The sequence below is a fragment of the Cervus canadensis genome, chromosome 28, assembly GCF_019320065.1.
Source record: "Cervus canadensis isolate Bull #8, Minnesota chromosome 28, ASM1932006v1, whole genome shotgun sequence".
Classification (NCBI taxonomy): domain Eukaryota; kingdom Metazoa; phylum Chordata; class Mammalia; order Artiodactyla; family Cervidae; genus Cervus; species Cervus canadensis.
Genome location: NC_057413.1, coordinates 12,476,573 through 12,489,657, shown reverse-complemented (window position 1 = coordinate 12,489,657; position 13,085 = coordinate 12,476,573). Strand labels below are relative to the sequence as shown.

At 45.4% G+C, this 13,085-nt stretch overlaps 1 protein-coding gene across 3 annotated transcripts in view; it reads left to right on the top strand.

Moving 5' to 3' along the window:
• Positions 1-12,347: 12,347 nt before the first annotated feature.
• Positions 12,348-13,085, top strand: part of DEK (DEK proto-oncogene) — a 29,452-nt gene continuing 28,714 nt past the window's right edge. For all 3 annotated transcript variants that reach the window (XM_043449650.1, XM_043449649.1, XM_043449652.1), the window contains exon 1: positions 12,348-12,716. The gene's annotated coding sequence lies outside the window, so the exon portion shown is untranslated. The remainder of the gene's footprint in view (positions 12,717-13,085) is intronic.

Genomic DNA, 13,085 nt, shown 5'->3' with positions numbered 1-13,085 from the left:
TGCTGGAGTGGGTTGCCATATCCTTCTCCAGGGGATCTTCCTGACCCAGGGATAGAACCTGCATTTCTTGCAATGCAGAGTTCTTTAGCGGTCAGCCACTAGGGAAGCCCATAATTTAAGGGTAGTAGACATCACCAGATGGTCAACACCAAAATCAGATTGATTATATTCTTTGCAGCCAAAGATGGAGAAGCTCTATACAGTCAGCAAAAACACGACCGGGAGCTGACTGTGGTTCAGATCATGAACTCCTTATTGCCAAATTCAGACTTAAATTGAAGAAAGTAGGGAAAACCACTAGACCATTCAGGTATGACCTAAATCAAATCCCTTCTGATTATACAGTGGAAGTGAGAAATAGATTTAAGGGACTAGATCTGATAGACAGAGTGCCTGATGAGCTATGGACGGAGATTCGTGACATTGTACAGGAGGCAGGGATCAAGACCATCCCCATGGAAAAGAAATGCAAAAAAGCAAAATGGCTGTCGGAGAAGGCCTTCCAAATAGCTGTGAAAAGAAGGGAAGCAAAAAGCAAAGGAGAAAAGGAAAGATATTCCTATTTGAATGCAGAGTTCCAAAGAATAGCAAGGAGCGATAAGAAAGCCTTCCTCAGCAATCAATGCAAAGAAAGAGAGGAAAACAACAGAATGGGAAAGACTAGAGATCTCTTCAAGAAAATTAGAGATACCAAGGGAACATTTCATGAAAAGATGGACTCGATAAAGGACAGAAATGGTATAGACCTAACAGAAGCAGGAGATATTAAGAAGAGGTGGCAAGAATACACAGAAGAACTGTACAAAAAAGATCTTCATGATCCAGATAATAACAATGGTGTGATCACTCACCTAGAGCCAGACATCCTAGAATGTGTAGTCAAGTGGGCCTTAGAAAGCATCACTATGAACAAAGCTAGTGGAGGTGATGGAATTCCAGTTGAGCTATTTCAAATCCTGAAAGATGATGCTGTGAAAGTGCTGCCCTCAATATGCCAGCAAATTTGGAAAACTTAGCAGTGGCCACAGGACTGGAAAAGGTCAGTTTTCATTCCAATCCCAAAGAAAGGCAATGCCAAAGAATGCTCAAACTACCGCACAATTGCACTCTTCTCACACACTAGTAAAGTAATGCTCAAAATTCTGCAAGCCAGGCTTCAGCAATACGTGAACCGTGAACTTCCAGATGTTCAAGCTGGTTTTAGAAAAGGCAGAGGAACCAGAAATCAAATTGCCAACATCCGCTGGATCATCGAAAAAGCATGAGAGTTCCAGTGAAGGAGGAAACAGACAGAGCTGGACTCCATCTTAGGCCAGGCTGCAAACATTAGGCTACACGCATGGTCACCCTCCCAGTGGACTCTAAACTTTGTGCCTGGTGTCTATAGAAATGGCACACCAATGGAAAACCAGACCCCTGATAAAAGAGCCTCAGGACTTGTACTTGGACTCTCTGTTACCTAAAAGAATATGCTAATTATCTCTGTAACAGAACAAAGTGGTAAATTCCATTATGTTTATCGGGATATGACCACCAGCCTATTGATAAATATCCACTGTTTATCTAGTCTTGTGACACATGAATCATGGGTTACCTTTGATCGTATCTCTCTTTTCCCTTGTCCAGACTAGTTTCAAGGAATTTTGGGAGGTGGGCTTGAGAAAGTACACTTAGGGTATATAAGGTTTTCACAAAAACTGGTTGGGGTCCTTGGCTAAGAGGATACTCTGCTTTGGGTCCGCCAGTGTAATAAATGGCATTCCACTATCTGTATTGTCCTTCTGAGTGAGTTTGTTTCCCGGAACACATGGCTACAACACCAGAAAAACATCTATTTCTGCTTTATTAACTATGATAAAGCCTTTGACTGTGTGGCTCACAATAAACTGTGGAAAATTCTGAAAGAGATGGGAATACCAGACCATCTGACCTTCCTCTTGAGAAACTTATATGCAGGTCAGGAAGCAACAGTTAACTGGGCATAGAACTACAGACTGGTTCCAAATAGGAAAAGGAGTACGTCAAGGCTGTATATTGTCACACTGCTTATTTAACTTAGATGCAGAGTACATCATGAGAAGTGCTGGGGTGGAAGAAGCACAGGCTGGAATCAAGATTGCTGGGAGAAATATCAATAACCTCAGATATGCAGATGACACCACCCTTGTGGCAGAAAGTGAAGAGGAACTAAAAAGCTTCTTGATGAAAGTGAAAGAGGAGAGTGAAAAAGTTGGCTTAAAGCTCAACATTCAGAAAACTAAGATCATGGCATCTGGTCCCATCACTTCATGGGAAATAGCTGGAGAAACAGTGGAAACAGTGTCAGACTCTATTTTTTGGGCTCCAAAATCACTGCAGATGGTGACTGCAGCCATGAAATTAAAAGACGCTCACTCCTTGGGAGGAAAGTTATGACCAACCTAGATAGCATATTAAAAAGCAGAGACATTACTTTGCCAACAAAGTTCCGTCTAGTCAAGGCTATGGTTTTTCCAGTGGTCATGTATGGATGTGAGAGATGGACTGTGAAGAAAGCTGAGCGCCAAAAAATTGGTGCTTTTGAACTGTGGTGTTGGAGAAGACTCTTGGGAGTCCCTTGGACTGCAAGGAGATCCAACCAGTCCATCCTAAAGGAGATCAGTCCTGGGTGTTCATTAGAAGGACTGATGCTGAAGCTGAAACCTCATGGGAAGAGTTGACTCATTGGAAAAGACCCTGATGCTGGGAGGGATTGGGGGCAAGAGGATAAGGGGACGACAGAGGATGAGATGGTTGGATGGCATCACTGACTCGATGGACATGAGTTTGAGTAAACTCTGGGAGTTGGTGATGGACAGGGAAGCCTGGCCTGCTGCAGTCCATGGAGTTGCAAAGAGTCGGACATGACTGAGTGACTGAACTGAGGATTTTTTTCTAGGGACCCTGGTGGCTCAGATGGTAAAGAATCTGCCTGCAGTGCAGGAGACCCTGGTCAGATCCCTAGGTGAGGAAGATCATTTGGGTTTTCCCATAAGATGTTGCAGAAAAAACCAAATGAACTTTTGGGCCAACCAAATAACTTGAGAAGCAACCAGTTCATAACAGAGCTCTGGAAAATGCAGATGCCTACTAAATAGACTCTAAGTGAATCCTGTCTTTCCTAAATTTATCAGATGACTTTTTAATCTAAGGACTGAAGAAAAAAAAAGGATACTCACTAGCATTGTCAGAGCTTTCTGTTGTGCAGGAGGCCAGTGTCAGAAAATAAACTCTTTAAACAGCTTGTTGCAAATGAAAGGACCCCCTCAGGTAACAGAGGAAGAGGGGGAGAGGAGGTTATAGAAGAGGTAACAAATAAGGTAACATCCTTTATCTCAGCAAGCTGCATAGAGGGATAGCCAAGCAGACAGGCTTTTGAAAGTAGATGCTCTGGGACTTCCCTGGTGTCCCAGGGGCTAAGACTTCCCTGCTCCCAATGTGGGGGGTGGGGGGAGGGAGGGGTGCGGAGTTCTATCTTAGGTCCAGGAACTAGATTCCCACATGCCAACAAAGAGTTTGCTTGCCGCAACTAAGATCCGGTGCAGTCAAATAAAGAAATAAATAAATAGACCATCCTCTCATGGAGGATGGCACTCCGAGAGAGTGGTAGGTAGACGTGAAGCCCAGGGAGGCAGAGGAGAAAGAGTTTGTGGGGGCAAGGGGGATGGTGGTAAGCATAGAGAAAACCAAAATAAGAAAAACTTAGTAATTCAGAGAATTTAAAGAAGCTCATTGATTTTTGGCTGGAAGATTGTTTCCTAGGGGCAGGAGTGGGAGTGTTTAGGAGGAAGAATGGAGAGACAGCTAAAGAGGTAAGCAGATCGTGCAGAATCTTCTAGGCCATGCTTGAAAATTGCACTATATTCCACAAACAATAGCGAGGCATTGGAAAGACAATGACAAGATCAGATTTTTGCTTAAGAAAGACTACTTGCTGCAGGCAGGAAAAAAAATGAGGACAGGAGATAGGAATGAGAGAAAACAGGGAGAAGAGCTTTAGAAAGGGCACCTGGTCAATGAATGTATTGTTGGCGTTAGTCACCCAGTCCTGTCGGACTGTGACCCCGTGGTCTGCAGCCTGCCAGGCTCCTCTGTCCATAGGATTATCCAGGCAAATAGCAGCTTGTGGATCCTCATGCCTTTTGGTAATCCACCCCACAAGAAGTTCATAGGGGGTGGAGGGAGGGGAGTCAGTGATTGTCAACAATTGAGAAATAATAGAGGTAAATAGAAATAAGAGAGAAAATGGTCTGTTTGGGTTTTCTGGTTTTCTTTTTTTTTTTACAAAGCACTTTATTTATACATAACTCTATTTCATATAGGCTTCCTTGGTGGCTCAGATGGTAAAGAATCTGCCTCCAATGCAGGAGACGCAAGAGATGTGGGTTTGATCCCTGGGTTAGGGTCAGGAAGATCCCCTGAAGGAGGAAATGGCAACCCACTCTAGTATTCTTGCCTGGAAAATTCCATGGACAGAGAAACCTGGCCCGTAGAGAGTCAGACATGACTGAGCACATCCTCAATTTTCCTTCATATTTTTTCTTTTCTATTTCTCCTCTCCTCTTAATTTTAACTACCTCTTTACTGCTCTTTTCCCTTGTTTCCTTTCTCCCTTTCCTTTTTGCTTCATTAATTGACTCACAGATATTTTTGTATCCAGTATCTATTTTGTATTTATATGGTGCAATCTACTTTGATACTGGGGTAAGAGCTGAATCTACAAATAAGTCCAAAGCAAAAGCATTATCCTTGAATTCATAGTGGATTGTATGACTCAGGAGTATATGGTTGCAAGTAATAGAAATGCAGTCAACATAACTTCAGGAGGGGGGAGGGGAGGGGATTGTTTAAGAGGTAACCGGTCTATCACCTGGAAGCCAAACATATAGACACAGACAGGCTTCCTCAACCATCTGAAATGGGAATTGAATACAATCAGGAATCTCTTTCCTTCCCTTCTTTTCTTCCTCCTCAAGTCTGAGAGCTGACCTTGACTGCCTGCACACACCTTGTATCTCCCAAAGGGGCAATTTCTAAAATCCCATGTGACCATGTCACAGGAAGGCTCTGCGGCGCTGGGCCTGTAACCCTTCTGCAAGGTCTTCCTGTCTCCCACCTGAACTTTGGCAGATGCTGAAACTCCCCCAGGTGGGAGAAGTAAACTGTCTGCTGCCCACAAGCAGGGAGACAGACCCCAGACTGGCTGGAACCAGCCTGATGATGCTGACTCACAACTGCCTCATCACCAAGCAATCAGAAGAATGCCCACGAACTGATCACATCTTCCCCTTTGACCCCATGACGATAAAACTCCTCTCTGCCTCTTGCAGGTCAGGACACAGTTTTGAGGGCGTTAGTCTGCTGTGGTCCTCTTTGCCTGGCAAAGTAATAAAGCTGTTCTTTTCTACTTCATAAATAAGTAAGGAAATAAATCTAATAAGAAGAGGAGACGAAATTCCCTGATGGTCCAGTGATTAGGAATCAGTGCCTTCACTGCCGTGGCCCACGTTCAGTCCCTGGTCAGGAACTATGATCCCACAAGCCTCACAGCATGGCCAAAAATAAATAAATAAAAATAAAAAGAGGAGAGGTATGCTAGAGAATGGGTTTAGCTTTACTATGTTGAATTTCAGACAAAAATGGGATATTAGGTGAAGAAATATAATAGGTGATTATAACAGTATGATGCTCAAAGAGCAAGTAAGTTGTCAAATATGTTGATTTGGACTTTATTAATCTAGACATCATTGATACCATGGGTGTGGATGAGATCACCCAGGAAACTCACGTGTAAGGAGCCAACCAAGGGCCTATGGGGATCCCTGAAGAACACCAACTTTTAAGAGGATAACAGATGCAAGATAGCCAGCAAAGGAGGAGACCCAAGAGAAAGCAAGTTCATGCAATTCAAGAGAAAAAACTTTTGAAAGAAGGGGTGCTTAAACAGTACCAAATGCTGCATAAACAAAGTAAAAATATAGCAGTAGGGCTTCCCTGGTGACTCATTGGTTAAAAAAAAAACAACCTCCTGCCAATGCAGGAGACATGGCTTTGATTCCTGGGTCAGGAAACACCCCTGGAGAAGGAAATGGCAACCCACTCCATTATTCTCGACTGGGAAATCCCGTAGACAGAGGAGCCTGGTAGGCTTTAGTCCCCGGGGTCATAAAAGAGTCAGACACAACTTAGTGACTAAACAACAATAAAAAGTACATGTGTGTTAGTCACTCAGTCGTTTCTGACTCTTTGCAACCCCATGGACTGTAGCCCACCAGGCTCCTCTGTCCATGGGATTCTCCAGGCCAAGAATACTGGAGTGGGTTGCCATTTCCTTCTCCAATAAAAAGTATAGGAGTTTCTAAAGAAGTCTTTCAGTTGTCTATTCCGAGATCATTATTGGTCTTTATGAGAGCAGTTTAACTGGAGTGCCAGGATAACAAAATACTGTACGTCGCATTAGATTAGGATTTCTTAATCTCAGCACCATCAGTGTTTTTTGACTGCACCAGGTCTTAGTTGCAGAATGTGGGATTTTTTTTTTTCTCTTTTAGTTACGGCATGTAGGATCTACTTCCCTGACCAGGGATTGAACCTGGACCCCCCTGCACTGGAAGCCGCAGAATGTTAGCCACTGGACCACCAGGGAAGTCCTCTCAGCACCACTGATGTTTTGAACCAAATAATTCTTTGTTGTGTGACCTGCCTTGTGCATTAAAGGATGTCTAAACAGCATCGAAGCCTTTACCCAGTAGATGCCAGTAGCATCCCCCCTCTACGTGGACCAACAGATGTCTCCATATTGCCAAGTGTCCCCTCAGGGTATAATACCCTGTCCCCACTTAAGACTCACTGGATTAGATTGAGATGGGAAGGGGAAAGAGACAAAAACCAGTTTATTTTTTCCAAAAAACTATTATTAGGAGGTAACATCTTCTTTAAAAAAAAAAACAACTTTTTCTCTTCCTAATATGCAAACATCTGTTTATTCTAAGTTTCATTTTTTAAACCTAAGCTGCCTTGGGTTTGAGTGGGGAAGATACCCACTCCAACCTTCTCTAATTCCTTTAAATGAGTCATTTGAAAAAGGAAATGTTTTATTTATAAAAGTCTATAGATTCAAAATAGAATTTGCAGGGAGGGGAGGGGGGAAGGAAGGGCCTGCAGCTTGCAGTATTTTAGTTCCCTGAACAGGGATTGAACCTAGGCCCTCAGCACTGAGAGCATGGAGCCTGACCACTGGACCGCCAGGGAGTATTGGACAGAAATATTTTAGAGTTACACATTCATTTTCTAAGAGAACACTCCATTTTGACAATCTTGTGACAATGCTGAGGATTTCTAGCCAACTTGTAGTGGAAAACATTTTTCTGCTTCTGATATTATGATTCTGCCAACAGCAATGTCATTAAATATAATCTAAACATTGAATATTAGTCCATAAGCAGAAAAACCCCTCTCAACAGAGATGATCTCTTTATTTTACAGCAAACAAAAGAAGTAATATCAAAGCTCTATCATCACTATTTCTTTGGTCTCATACCATGAAACAATTGATAAGGATATATTAATAAATGTGTTACAAATGTTATTTGCTAGATTTAGAGCAAAATTAGATTCTAGAGCCAAAACTTGGTAACCACTTATTCTTTGTTCTCTAACTTATCTTGTCTCACCATTTCTCTCACCATTTCCTACCGTTTACTATGAATAGTCTTCTCTGGCTATTGTCAAAGCTAGAATATCCAGTCTATCAACCAACTGGATATCATTGCATTCACATATTTTCAAACCTAATCTCAAATTACTAACCTGTGGACTTTGGCTAACTCTACCAAGATAGAGTATGATATCTTGTTTTTAGAAGAGTCAAATGTGTCACTATATTTATGTTTATGACTGGGTTAAAATGAGAATCTGGTCATCGGTCATGAATAAGCCACAATCATTTACAGAGCTGATATTGCTGGAAGGTCTTTAAATAGCATCCAGACAACAGCCTTATGCCACTGTCTTAGAACCCAAAGGGGATGCATTTCAATTAAACACATATTTTAAAATTATTTGTGTCAGGCATTGTGCCAAATACTGGAAGAGAATAATAAGTAGCATGGACGTGGGCTCTGCCCATGAAACCTGTAGTCTGAGAAAGAGAGATATGTGTGTGTAAGAGCTAGATGTGTGCAGAAGAAAGATAAGATATCTGTGTGCAGTAGATGTAAAAAGTCCTCAAGGCACAAATGAAACAAAAAACTTAAGAATCAGGATTTTTAATGTTTCTAAAATAAAACTGACAAATATCTTCAAGCACATTCCCCCATTGATCTCAGTGGTACCTTATTTGGTGGTAATTATGATACAGCCATGTCACCAGTTACTTCGTATGTGCCCCCAGGTTGCCTAGATTCTTTGTAGTTAGGTGGGGTGGTATGACCCATCTGGCCACTAGCCAAAGGACAAGTTCTTGTCCTATTCTGTTCCCCTAACATAGTGAACACTAAGGACTCCTATTGAGATGATGAGACCTCAAGACCTAAAGGAGCTTAGAGCAATCATTAAACCACAGGAAAGAAAGCCCCAGGGAACTGTCTGACCTGACCAAGAGCTTTACAGAGCGAGAAACCAAACTTTCCATTGTTAACCTGTAAATTGTTTAACTGCTGTTAAGTAAACTTTTACCAAAAGAACCTGTCTTATTCTGATATATCATCTCATCACAATAAACAAAAAAATGCTCTGAATCTTCACAATAAAAGGTTGTTTTCGTGTCCCTGCATTTGGCAAATCCCTATTTCTTTTCTTTTTTTTTTTTGGCAAATCCCTATTGATCACTTACTAGGTGTCAGGGCCTACTTCAGGTGTCAAGAATACTGTGATGAACAAGACAAAGTCCCTGCAGCCACAAGGAGCTTACATTTTAGTGAGGAAGACAGACAGTAAGCAACTAAAATTTTCAGGCAGTGATAAATGCAACAATGGAAAGAAAGACCTTCCTTCTTCATCCTGCCCATTTTCAGTATGTCTCACCCCTCTCATGTTCCTTCCCTCCCTACTCAGCTCTGATTCTCCGCTCCATCATTATGTTCATTGTCCCACCCACATCTTCAACTCACCTTTCTCTCCTGTCTTTATACTTGTCTGACAAAAGGCAAACCTGGTTAAATCCAAATCTTCACTACTTCTACACCTACTCCTAGTAGCTGAATATGGATGCAGAAAAAATATAATCCTGGCTGGTCTCACTCTGACTTCTTGGCCACTAATGTCAATGGCTCCTCCTCGCCACTGCCTGGCAACCCTACCACATTCATCCCCCCTTCTCCCATATGAATAGCTCCCATTCCTCTCTCTGAAACCACCAACTGTCCTCTTCCACACTCACTGCCAAGGATTCTACTTCTGATTTCACTGAGAAATTCAAAGGAGTAAGAACTTCTAAAGCTCCCACATATTTGCCAAACCCACCAGCTCCTCTCCTTTGCTGCTTCAGCTTCCTCTCCTGAACCTGGAGCTGGTGAGCTCCAGTGTACAGTCTTGACCCTCTCCTCACCTCTGTTGATATTCACTCTGCTAGTGAGGCCCTTCAACCTAGACAGCATATTAAAAAGCAGAGACATTACTTTGCCTACAAAGGTCCGTCTAGCCAAAGCTATGGTTTTTCCAGTAGTCATGTATGGATGTGAGAGTTGGATTGTAAAGAAAGCTGAGCGCTGAAGAATTAATGTTTTTGAACTGTGGTGTTGGAGAAGACTCTTGAGAGTCCCCTGGACTGCAAGAAGATCCAACCAGTCCATCCTAAACGAAATCATTCCTGAATATTCATTGGAAGGACTGATGTTGAAGCTGAAACTCCAATACTTTGGCCACCTGATGTGAAGAACTGACTCATTCAAAAAGACCCTGATGCTGGGAAAGATTGAAGGCAGGAGGAGAAGGGGACGACAGAGGATGAGACGGTTGGATGGCATCACCAACTCCATGGACAAGAGTTTGAGTAAACTCCGGGAGCTGGCAATGGACAGGGAGGCCTGGCATGCTGCAGTCCATGGGGTCACAAAGAGTGGGACATGACTGAACAATTGAACTAAACTGAATGAGGTCTTTCAGGCTCAGGGCTTTAAATACCATCTACTGGATTGCCATTCCCTTCTCCAGGGGGTCTTCCCGACCCAGGGATTGAACCTGGATCTCCTGCATTGCAGGCAGATTCTTTTTTTTTTTTTTTTTTGCAGGCAGATTCTTTACCATCTTAGCCACCAGAGAAGCCCTCTTATATAGTGACAATTCCCACATCTATATTGTGAACTAGAGCTTCTCCTGCATGCAACTCTCACATCCAACTGCCTAGTCTGAATCTCCATTTGGAGTTAACAGGAATCTCACTGGGCTTCCCTGATGGCGCAAGTGGTAGAGAATCTACCTGTGATGCGGATTGCAGGTTGGACACGACAGAGTGGCTGAGCATACACACACAAACCTAACAGGCCTAAACGAAATAACTGATTTCCTTCCCCACCACTCCTTGTCCCTCCCCACAACAAATACCCCTCCTCCCCAATCCCTGAGGTCTTCCTCATCTCAGTAAATGGCTGTTTATTGGGGCCTCCCTGGTGGCTCAGATCTAACGAATCTGCCCCCAGTGCAGGAGACCCAGGTTCAATCCCTGGGTCAGGAAGAGCCCCTGGAGAAGGGAATGTCAACCCACTCCAGTATTCTTGCCGGGAGAATTCCATGGACAGAAGAGCCTGGGGGGCTCCAGCCCATGGGGTTGCAAGAAGTTGGACACGACTGAGTGACTAACACTTACATTGACTGAAAACCCCCAAATCATCCATAAATCACATTCAAAACTCCAGAGGATTCTTAGAATATATCCACTATCTCCACTGCTCTCATTTATTAGTAGTTAGGATCTCTTTTCAAATGCCATCTTATTAACAAGATCTTCCTTAAGTATCAAATACGTAAAATAAAACCCCATCCATCCTACTGGTACTTCACATCTCTTTTAATCTACTTTACTTTTATAGCTATTCACAGTATAGTGTATTCACTTGTTCACTGTCTCAACTAGAATGTAAGCTTGAAGATGGCAGGTCTTAGTGACTGGCAGAGAGGAGGTTTGCAACAAATATTTTTGAATGAATAAGTGAATTACTGAAAAAGAATGGAAAGAGAATAGTGATGGTATTGGAGTAGGAGAAGCACTTCAGCGTAGAGCTATTGGAGTTTTAAGCAAGAGTAAATGAAAACAAAAAACTCCCACAGATTACCTTGGCTGCCATGTGACTAGTAGGAGGTGGAGGCAGCAACGTGGAAGCCACCTGATCAGTGAGGAACTATGTCAAAATCCAAGCAAAACAAGAGAGTGGACAGGATTGAGTGGCCCCAGAAGAGTGGGAGATGGTTTACAATTTGAGGGAAGAAATGACAGAATTTGCTTATGTTTTCAGACAGAACTCGCTTATGTTTTCCGTAGGGGCACAAAAGGAAAAGAGAAGATTCAAAGACTATGTCTAATATTTGCCATACAAAGTGGAATCCATTGGGGCAAATTTAACCGACCCTGTTTCTAATATAAGTGCGTCCAATAAAAGGATCCTTTGGGCAGACAGTGGTTTTCGGCGTGGGGCGTGAAACCACGGAGATCACAGACACAAAGGTGGAGCATTTGAGCGGGGTGTAGGGGAGGAGCAGTGTTCCGTTTTAACAAAGCCAAATGTGAGTTTATTGCGAGGGTTTCGACCTACAGGCCAGGAAACTCTATGGGAGCTCTATGGGAGCAATGTGTTGTTTTTTTTTTTTTTTTTTTTTAAGTTTTAAAGGATTCTGAGATGGCACACGTCTCCAGGAGAAGAGTCTGGACTGGGCGATACCGTTTTTTCTTCTATTGTAACGAACACACACGACTTCCCCCTAACATTTACGGGTCTGGAAATCTTTTTGTCTCCGGTGACGCGAACTTTCTATGCAGTAGGATCTTTTTCCTCGCGATGCACTTTGCAAACGATGGGGTCCTCCTAACAGCAGATTCAGGAGTCCTCAGCAGCAGCGTGATCTCTGAGACCCAAAGGAGATCACTCACTTAGTAATTCCCCTCAACCTCTGGGAAATAACTGTAGCAGGGACTTAACTGGTTGTAAACTTCTTCACCCTCCCTCCCTCCCGCCGCCTCCCGGACCCACGGCCGCTCCTCCTCCTTTCCGGGAACGAGCCGCGGAGACAATACACAGGCAGGCCCCCTAGCGTTCTTCCGCTCAGCGCCGCCACGCCGGCCCCGCGCCCGCTCCCGCCCGCCGCCCGCGACGCGGCCTGTCGGCTTTCCCGGCGGAGCGCCGGATCGGCGGCGGGACGTCACCGAGGCGGCCCGGGAGGGCGCGAGGTCCCTGCGCCCGCGGCCGGGGCGACCTCTCGAGGCTCCACCCCAGCCCGGCGGGCTTTCCTCAGAGGCGACCGCCCGCCCCGCCCCCCCCAGCCCCGCGCGCGCCAACTCCCAGCTCGCGGCCCTGATTGGCCGCCGCATTCCCGCTTTCCTTCCCTAACCGCCATTTTGAAAATCTTGTTGATTCTGGGCAGCTGAGAGCGCGGCGCGAGCGTCACGCCAGCGAGCGGCCCGTGCGCGTCCTCCTCGGCGCCCGTCACCGCCTCCGGGAGCCTCTTCGTGCCCTCGCGCGCCAGGCCCGCGGCCGCCGGGACCCACGGTGAGGGCCGAGTCGGCCGAGGGGAGGCCGAGAGGGCGCGCGGGGCCCCGCCCGCACCTCCGCGGCCATTTGGACGGCGGCCTGGGGCGCGGGGGGAGGGGAGGGGATGCGGGGCGGCCGGCGGCGCGGGGCCGGGCGGTGGGAGGGGCGGCGCGGCGGCCGCGCTTTCCCGCCTCGGGACGCGCGACGGCCCGCGGGGCCGGAGAGAAAAGCCGCCCCCCCGGGGGAGTGAGCGCCGCCGTCCCGGCTACGCGGGGAGGCAAACTTTGAGGTTGGGGCTCCTCGCGGCTCCCTGGGGCGACGCAGGGTGGGCCAGCCGCTCGGGGCGGCCGGGGGGCGAGGGGAGACCGAGCCGAGGGGTTTGGTGTG